The 9,893-nt window shown below is 36.3% G+C and overlaps 1 long non-coding RNA gene across 4 annotated transcripts in view; it reads left to right on the top strand.

Moving 5' to 3' along the window:
* The window catches only part of LOC102483756 (uncharacterized), a 140,822-nt gene that overhangs the window by 1,244 nt on the left and 129,685 nt on the right, over nt 1–9,893 (top strand). For 2 of the 4 annotated variants that reach the window (XR_334558.3, XR_334557.3), the window contains exon 2: nt 580–687. This is a non-coding gene — a long non-coding RNA (uncharacterized LOC102483756). Of the gene's footprint in view, nt 1–579; nt 688–4,519; nt 4,561–5,648; nt 5,743–9,893 lie in introns of those variants that run through there. The other 2 variants (XR_001370382.2, XR_334556.3) reach the window with 2 other exon arrangements.

Below are 9,893 nucleotides of genomic sequence, written 5' to 3'. Positions count from 1 at the left end.
TGTGGGATATAGAGAAGTATAGACCGATAGAAAAACTTTTTTTTTTTTTTTTTTTTTTTTCTAACAGTTGGGCATTTCTGTGGTTCTGAAAGCAAACTTGTTTGTTTCGTTACAACAATAGAAAAGAAACACTTCAGTTTTGGAAATGTTTCCCACCGGGGAAAAATAAAACATTCACAACCCAGGATAAAGAAGGCAGTAAAGGCCCACCCAGAAGAAAACATATTTTTTCCCCGGGATTTTTTAATTTGGTATTTCCCAGTGTGGGTTTGCCTTATTCTGCAAATAGCTGTCTTTGTCAAGTTGCATGTTAATGTGATTTGAATATTTAAAAACAAATCACATTTTACGTAGTCTAGAAAACTGACAAATGAACCCTATAAAGAATTATTTTATAAAGTAAATAACTATATCCCTTTCCCCCTACATCCCATTCTCCTGTGTGTGTGTGTATTGCAAGAGATGTTAGGGGATAAATCCGGTTTGGCTTAAAATCAGGGTATTACTAAAAATCAACCTTCTAGATCCCAAATAGGGCTTAGGTATCCAACATTCTATAATTTTTTTTTTTCTCTCTAGAGGTTGCTAGGACACTTACGCAGATCTATCAGATGTAAGGAGAAAAAATCCAGCAACCTTGCCTGTGTTCTACTATCCCTGCAGGACTGCATTTGAAAGACAGAAGAGGTAAGAATATAATCATTGTATTGCAGATGATGCTCTTTCATATTAAGTTACATTAATTTTAAGATCTTAGGCTCTTGGGGCACTCTGATTTGTATGGTTGATTGAAACTATTCCTGACTTTAAAGCATATTTATTTATTCCCTCTTGGTATCAGAATTAGTATGGTAGAGGCACAAACCTGTGTTCTGTGTTTTCCTTTCTTTGTTCAGTACTTGTTAAGCACCTACCTGCCATGTACAGGGTGATGGTCTAGGTGTTACAGATGATATCTTTTAGGTTTGTCTACCCTGATTTCTTTTTCTAGGTCACTTTGCATCTTTATAGCTGGGCTTCATAAAAGACTAATAATAATCCGCTTCATCTGTATAGTGCTTTAGAGCTTACAGAGCACTTTTACAAAAATTATCTCATGTGATCCTCCCACATAAACCTCAGTTAGGCAGTATGGTGTGGGAAGTACCATGACTGAGTAGAAAGAACCTGGGTCACAAAAACAGACTGACCTGGGTACCCATTTTACAGTTGAAGAAGCTGAGCCTTTCAGGGCCTGAATAACTTATTCAAGGTCATAAAGTCATTAAGAAGTAAGCCAGAACTCCGTTTACAGGTCTGTGGGCTCTCTGAGAAATAGCATATTATATACATATAGCATATTATATACATATATAAAGCGTGTTTCCCAGACTCACAGCTTACAACCCCAGAATGTACTCATATTTTGGTTCCTCCAAAAGAAGCAAGGATGAGAATATCTCAGTTCTCTGTGATTTATTAGTAATTAGATATACCACAAGTGTTTAATTTGTCCACAGTTAATTCCCAGGAGAATTAATGCCCATGAGGAAATTACAATCCTAACATAGAAAGTAGGGGAAATTTATACCAAGGACAGATTCCATTTGGTTTTATTTTATATGATCTACAGAATTATATTTCTTTGATTATTGCTACTGGCCAGAGAATAACTCTCACCCCATCCTTAACCACCCCCCTACACATACACTATTCAGCATATTTTCAACATTAAAAGTAGGTAATTAGAGTGTTTTTGACCACGGTTCAAGTCCTGGACTGGGCAGCTTAAATTCATGCTGGGTGCATATGCGTGCATGCCCAAGATCCCAAGAGGAGAATGGAGGAGAAGGGATTGTGGTGTGGCCATCGCCCTGGGGAGGGGGGTGATTTCTTGCTCTGTCTTTCTCAGTCCTTCTAGTGAGTACACGTGCCCTGTAGCAAAAACCTTTCTTAAAAAAATAAAAGAATATTTTGCTCTCTAAAAGAAACAACAACAAAACCTATATTAAGTTGCTTTTCACTGCATGTGGCTTCTAGTTCTGGAGACATTAATTCATAATATAGCAAGGTCTCCCAGTTCTGACTTACCAAATGTGGGCTCTAATTAGGTGAACTGAATTTCCCTATTTGTTCCTTTTATATAATTCTTTTAATTAAATATGCATGTGTTGACAATCTACTATATTTCATATATCGATTTAGACTGTCAGGGAAGTTTGGATGTGAGAGCTTGACATCTTGAAATCTCTGAAATATTTCCTCAAAATAATTCACATTAGAATCAGTCTAGGGTACTTGTTATAAATGTAGTTATACAGGTGGCCTGATGGTTAAGGGAGTTCGAGTCCTGGACCCTGCAGCAGGAGAAATCACACTAGCTGTATGTGTCCATGTATCCAAAATCTGGAAAAGTGGGGAGAGATGAAAGAGAAGGAATTGTGACCATTCCCCAGGATGTTGGGAGTGCTTTCTTCTCTCTCTCTCTCTCTCTGACAAAGCATAAAGAAAAAATATCAGTTGTCTATCTTCTATGAAGTCATATTTTTCTAATAACTATTTCTCACATGATTTTTCTATACACAAAGTATTAGTCTTAAACAAAATCAGAGTGTACCAACTAATTCTTCTAGAAGTTTACTTTCTTAAAGTCCAGATAGCTCATGTTTCTAAATTCAACTTTATGTTTACTAAGTTTTTGTATTTCTGAAAAAGGAAAAAAATTATAAAAATTACCATTTCTTATGAATACTACCATCATTGGAAGAAAATAGGCTGGGATGTGTGGTTCATGAGCTAAAACAAACAAACAAACAAACAAACAAACAAACAAAAACTTAAACTAAATGTCAAGTGAATTTTGTATTTTAGGGAGAATGGTAGCTCACTAGGGTTGAGTTTATGCACTAAGTGTTCTCCTTAGAATAGCAATAGATCATAACCTAACTTACCATTGAATATGATTTAGAAGAATGTCTGGGTTAGGCAGATGATTTCTTGTTTTCTGATAAATATCTGTCATTAATGAGGGAATACACTGAGCAATTTTAAAAAAAAATCCCTAAAAGGCAAGCATTCTCTTCAGCTTTTCCCTGACTATATTTTGTGTATTTAGACCTACCACAGAAATGGTTATATGTTATTGTGGATAAGCAGTACCTGAGATACTTTTAAAAATACATATTCCGAGGTCCCATCCCTAGAATTTTTTTTTTTTTTGAGAGATTTTCGCTATAGGGCATGTGTGTTCACTGGAGAGATAAAGAGACAGAGAGACAGAAAGTGAGAAATTGCCCCTCAGGGAAAGTTAGCCATGCTGCAATCCCTTTTCCTTCATTCTCTTCTTGGGATTTTGGGCATGCATGCACATGTGCCTGGTGTGAGTTTTAAACCACTGGGTTTAGGACTCAAACTATGATTGACTATGTGGAATTCCGGTGACATAACCATTACACCATCTGCTGGTCTCCCATCCCTAGGATTTCTGAGTTAATAAGTCTGAGGAGAAGCTTGGGTGTCTAAATTTTTTAAATCATACATTCTTTCCAGATGAATACTGGTGTACTTTGGGAAACATAGTATTGGACTGTAAACTTGGATGAGATGAGGGAGTTGTCTTATTACTTTGAGATATATGTATCCCAAAAGACCAAGCATGGCCCGCTACCCATGAATAGTCTGTTTTAATATTTGTTAACTAAATTCATCCTGTCTATAGACAAGGGCCAAATAAGGTAATGTACCATAACTCTTCCCACTTTTTTATTTTATAGAAATTTTGTTACTCAATTAATGAACCTGTTTAAGACTGGATGAGTTAAAAAAGTAAGGAGTTTTATTCAACTAACGTTTGAAAAATAACATGATACTTGTTTTAAACAAATGGAGACTCATTGACTTATAGGAGCTTGTATAAAGGAGAAGAGTATGTGCCAAATGTACTTGATATTCCCATCAGGAAATTCTGTGTTAAATTTTGTGTCCCATTTTGTTATTCTGTAGAGTTCATTAAAAAAAAAACAACAACTTAGTTTTCTTATTTATAATTGTTAAGGAAAAAAGATTGTTAAGGATAAGGTTTTATTTTACCATAATAAAGGTTTTGTGTACTTTTAAATGAAGGGACTTACATGAAGGAGCAAATTAAGGCTTGTGGGTAATTGAACTGAGCTCTTACATGATTGAAGTCCATTATATGGTCACTGTTGACAACATCATTTGTTAAGTGTACTTTGATGGTTCAAGAACCCCAAAGAGGGTGTGTTTTATGATTTTTCTCAATTTAGGATACCATCAGTATCCCACAGGGATACGTTTGGCTTGAATAGAGTAGAAAGTTGGAGGGGGCCAGGACTAGTGCTTTCACATTGATAATAAGATTGACTAAGAGCTGAAGTTGAGGTTGAAAGTTTGGCTTAATTATAAAAGAGTAACCTAATTGCCATAGTTTCCTGTTTGAATTTTCTTGGAAAATCTTTCATCAGAGAGTGAGATTCTTATTTGTTATGATAGAAATAATAGCACTTTTCAACTATTTCAGCCTACAGTACCTGGGTCGGAGTTGACAGATAAGATTAGCAGGTACATATTTATAAAGTATTTATTGAATACTTACATGTCCTCCAGAAAACAGATTTCCCGACTCAACGGTTTCTTGCATTATTTATCATATTTTTTATCTCCATGGAGCCTTTCAGACTTGCAGCTCAAACACATTTTAGACATTATCTCATTAGTCTTCTGTAAGCTTCAAGGTCCAAAGTCTTATTACTATGCTGCTCTTTACAAATAGAACTGTTTTTATTTGTTCCTGTCAGTTGTATTTGTAAAAGCAAAAAGGTGAATTTTATCTGAATCCAGTTAAAATCAATTTGAATTAGCAGTAGCAAGTATGACTGGGACGGAAAGGGGGAAGCCTATCAATTAGTTCAAACTCAGAAGTGAGTTGAGGATGATTGGCCAACTAAATTTATTTAATTTGTGACCTATTAACATCCTCCAAAGTACATGTGATTTGGGGTATTCCCAAAGTCTGCCAAATACTGAGAACATGGTGTTCCAGTGGGGTATCATGGTTCTTCAGTTGAGCTGACATTTAGATGTGTTATCTTTTCCTCAAAGGCCTGCAAAACCCTGACCTCTGTGGCAGAGAAAAACATTTTTATAAAATTCCTATGTGTGATGGAGCACATCTATAAAATTGAAAAGGGACACTTCAGACAGAGACACATTTTCATCCAGATACCTATCCCATAGGACTTTTAGCTAGAATCATTCAGAGCTTGAAGTAAATGGAAAAGAACTATGCTTAGTTTCCTTTTAAGTTGTCCCTGAAGTCTACTGTTTTTCCCTCTGACTGCTGTGGCTTTTTGGAGAGGGCTAAGAGAAGACAAAGAACTTTGAGTTAGTTATATCCAATATAAATGAAAAACAGTACTGTCCCTGATGATCAAAGACAGGACATATACTGATCTTAACAAAAGTGCTGAATGTAATGACTCTGGAATTAATGAAGTAGATACTCAAAGGCAACTTTTAATAATAATAAAAAAGTCAATGTTGAGATTGAAAGAAGGGATGAATGGGGCATTGAAAGAAAAAGTGCATATTTGGGGACTGCTCAGTTTGATCATACTTTCACTGATTTACCACCTCTCCTTCTGTTCTAGGAAAGGAGTGATACCTATTATTTGCCTCTCCTAATTATATTCTACTCATATACTTGAATTCATCTTCTATAAGCATTTCACCAGCAATAAAACAGTGATAAGAATGATATTTTTTCCTGTAGTTATCTTCATTTACTTAATATATGATTTATTTAATATTTATTGTATGCTTACATGTGCCAGTCACTGTATTAGATACTGAGAATGCAGTGTTGAATAGAACACACTGGTTCCCTGCCATCATCGTACATATAGTCTCTGACCTTTGAATTGTAGCAATCTCTCACATAGTACTAAATTCAATTCTTATAAAAGCTCCTTGAAATAGCCAGGATTTCTTTTTTTATTTAATGCATAATGAAATTAAGCTTAAGGAAGACGAAGTGATTTATCCAGGATCACACAGCTTGTAAGTTGTGTAATCAGGATGAACACCATAATTTTCTGAATTTCAAAATAGTGGGCTTTCTACTACATCATGTCACTTCCCTAGGATCCAAGATTCAAAGATTATATCTAACTGCTTTTTTTTTCCCTATAGGAAAAAAATGCAGTCACGAGAGAGAGAGAGAGAGAAAGTGAGGAATCAACCCCTACTCAGAGTGATAGCCATACTGCAATCCCTTCTCCTCCATTCTCCTTTCAGGACTTTAGGCACACATACGTACATGTCCAGCATAATTTTCAAGCCTCTGGGTCTGAGACTTGAACCACGAAGTCCATGAAGTGGGGTCCAGCCACCTTAACCTCCACTCCACCTGCTATATTCCTAATTGTTATTTTAAATAGCATCAAGACCAAATATATCATTCATATTTTAGTGAGTCTTTATTCAGTAGTTCTTCTCCCCCTTTGTCTTCATTTATTGATCTTCATAAGGAACTTTATACTAGAAATTTATGATCCCATGATATCTATTCCAATGAACTTTTTCTAACTCTTAAAACAGAATAAGTTACCTTTTTAGTACATATTTATCTATGTTTTGTAGCACATCCTCCCTCATAAAGATGAAAACCAGAAATTGGAAATAAATGAGATATAATTCTACTTAAGGAAGATATTGGGAACCTCAGTCCCAATAGGCTTAGACAAGTAATTTTCAAAACTAAAGGAAAGTAACCTCAAAAAAGATAGCGGAATGAACAGAACACTGGGCCAGAAAGAAGAAACAGGACTTTATTCATGCAACTTTGGGAGATTTAATTCCCTTTTTAGACCTCAGTTTCTTCAATCAAGGAATTAAATTTTAGGAACCTTCTGTGTTCTACCTTGTAATTCTAAATCTGAGTTGAGTGGACAGAGAACCTGGAGAGTAACAAAATGAGAGACTATAAAAGGCAGATTGGCCAGCCAGTGGCATGGTGGTTAAGGCAGCTAGATCTCATAGGGCCGACCGCATGGCTTGAGTCCTGGGCTTGGTAGTTTGAAAACACACTAGACATATGTGCGTGTGAACCTGATACCTAGAGAGGAGGATAGAGGAGGGATTGGGGCATGGGCATCGTTGGGAATGCTTTCTCACTTTCCGCCTTTTTCTCTCTCTCTATCTCTCCAGCGAGTGCACACACATTATGGCAATAAATAAATAAATAAATGCAGAGTTATAGTGCCCCATTTAGAGGACAAAGCAAGAAAATGTTACAAATCTTATTTTCCAACTGTTGATTCTGGATACACGTCAAAATGCTTCCCTTTACTTTTTTCCCTCTCTTTAAGTCAAGAATGAATTTTTTATATTTCCTTTTTTTAAAGGAATTATTTTTATTGAACTTTATTTATTTATTTATTTATATTTTTTAATTTGACCAGAGAAGGACAGCTAGACAGAGAGAGAGAGAAAGTGAGAAAGCAAGCTGCCAGGTCCTGGACTTGAACTGTGGTCAGCCATGTGGGAATCCAGTGATCTTAACCACCATGCTACCTGCCAGCTCTTTTATTTATTTATTTATTTATTTGGAGAGGTTTTTGCTATAGGGTATGTGTGTGAGAGACAGAGAGACAGAAAACGAGAAATCACCCCCCCCAGAGGGGGTGGCCATGCCGCAATCCCTTCTCCTCCATTCTCCTCTTGGGATCTTGGGCAGGCACGCACACACGCCCGGCGTGAGTTTAAGCCACCGGGTCTGGGACTCAAACTGTGGTAAACTATATGGGAGTCCAGTGACATAGCCATTATGCTAACTGCTTGTCCCCCGAATCTTTTATACTTCTATGGCACTTGCTTTAGAAATATAACACCTTTGTAAACGTATCAAACTAATATGAAAAGACTGTAACTTGACTGATTTTCCAGTTTAGAGATGACTAGTGACTACTCCTGGAGAGACTGGAATTTGTTTAATCCACAGCAAATGCTTTTCTCCAGATTACCTACTATTCCTTTTAGCACAGCAGGCAGGTAATGGCCCATAATAACTACCCAATTGATTCTGCAAGTATTTATTTGTGGGTGAATAAGATGAATGGGGAACATCCCCCGGGGGTCTGGGAAAAGATAGCCAAGGGAGTCACACAGATCCAGGAGTGAGTCAGCCAGTGGTAACTAACTAAAGGGGCAGGTGAGTTTGACAAGGAATTTGCCTTTTTTCAGCAGTTTCCGCTGGATTTTTTCAGCCCTGCATTTCTGGTAATTTTTTTTTTTTGTCATTGTCTCTAACAGTACTGATTTTGCACTTATTTTCCTGATTACTAGTTGCTCCCTTTCTACTTGATAAAGAGGTGTCCTTGTCATCCAGGGAATGGAAGAATTTAGCGTGATGATTCCACGACCTTAGACATACCAGTGCTTTAAGTATGAAGGAACCAGGGATTAATGGGCTATCAAATTAAGGATAAAATTAAAAATTAAGACTTTTAGAAATCCTGAAATATACATTATGAGTATGGTTATATTAGCGAGCATATTGGAATTCCAATCAGAGAACTTAACATCAAAGAACATACCTTTGCTCTACATCGAAGTCTGGTTCATGAATATACATTTGTATGTTTTAGGTGAAAAATAAAAATACTTAATGTATGTATATAAAAATCAATTTTTTTCTTTCACTATAAAAACAATTTGCTATTTTAAGGACAAACAGAAGACATCTGGGTTCTCTACCTTAAAGTGACTTAAGGTGTGGCATTTCAGAATTTCTTAGGGGTGAAAACAACTTATCGTTGGCTCCAGTACCTAGCTGCCCCCAGTCCTCAGAGAACTACTCTATTTAAGAATCAGCTTTTTTCCCATATAGCTGCCATCATTGTAACTGCTGAGAAAAACCACCATCTCCCCTGTGACAATATCCTGAGGTTTACATCTGATACAGAAATCAGGTAGGGGCTGAGAAGTTGGATCAGATAAGTCTTTTCAGCCCTTTCAGCAAGGCCATCTAACTCCTTTGGGCAGGTTAGCCCCCGTCATAAGTGCTGCTTGACAGTGTTTCAAAAAATTAATAATAGAATTAGTATATGGTCCAGCAATCCCATATTTTTAGTATATAGCCAGAAGAATTAAAAGGGTCTTAGAGAGATGTTTGTGTACTTATGTTCATAGCAGCATTCACAACAGCTAAAACATGAAAGCAATCCAAGTATCCACCAATAGATGAATGAATAAGCAAAATATAGTATATGTGAGGGAATTCCAACACGTTTATGAGAAAAAATGGAATTAAAATATGTGTTTATTGGGACTGGCAGGTAGTATAGTGGTTAAGGGCGCTGGACTCCCACATGGTCGACTGCGATTTGAGTCCTGGACCTGGCAGCTCACTTTCTCACTTCCACTCTCTCTCTCACTCTGTCCCTCTCTGGTCAAATTAAAATCAATAAAGAAATAAATAAAGTTAAATAAAATAATTAAAATAAATATGTGCTTATTTTTGTGCCCCAAAGTTTGAAATCCATGAATAATTTTTCCATAATACATATTTTCCACAAACTTTTTGAAGACTACCCCTCCATACATTCAACGGGGTATTATTGAGTAGATAGGTTTGAAATATTCTACAATATGGATGAACCTTGATGACATTATGGTGAGTGAAATAAGCCAAACATGATAGACAAATATGTATGATTCCACTCATATGAGGAACTTAATCAAGTTCATGAAGACAAAGTATTGGGTCATTGGGAAAGTCATGATGTCTTTTTTTATGAAAAAATAACCTAATAATATAGTGGTTGCCAGGGGCTATGGGAAGAAAGGAATGGGAGTTTATTGTTTAATGAGTATAGTGTTCAGTTTTACAAGAG

The sequence above is a fragment of the Tupaia chinensis genome, unplaced genomic scaffold (genome assembly GCF_000334495.1).
Source record: "Tupaia chinensis unplaced genomic scaffold, TupChi_1.0 Scaffold000235_1, whole genome shotgun sequence".
Taxonomy (NCBI): Eukaryota; Metazoa; Chordata; class Mammalia; order Scandentia; family Tupaiidae; genus Tupaia; species Tupaia belangeri.
This window is presented reverse-complemented; position numbering and strand designations above follow the sequence as displayed.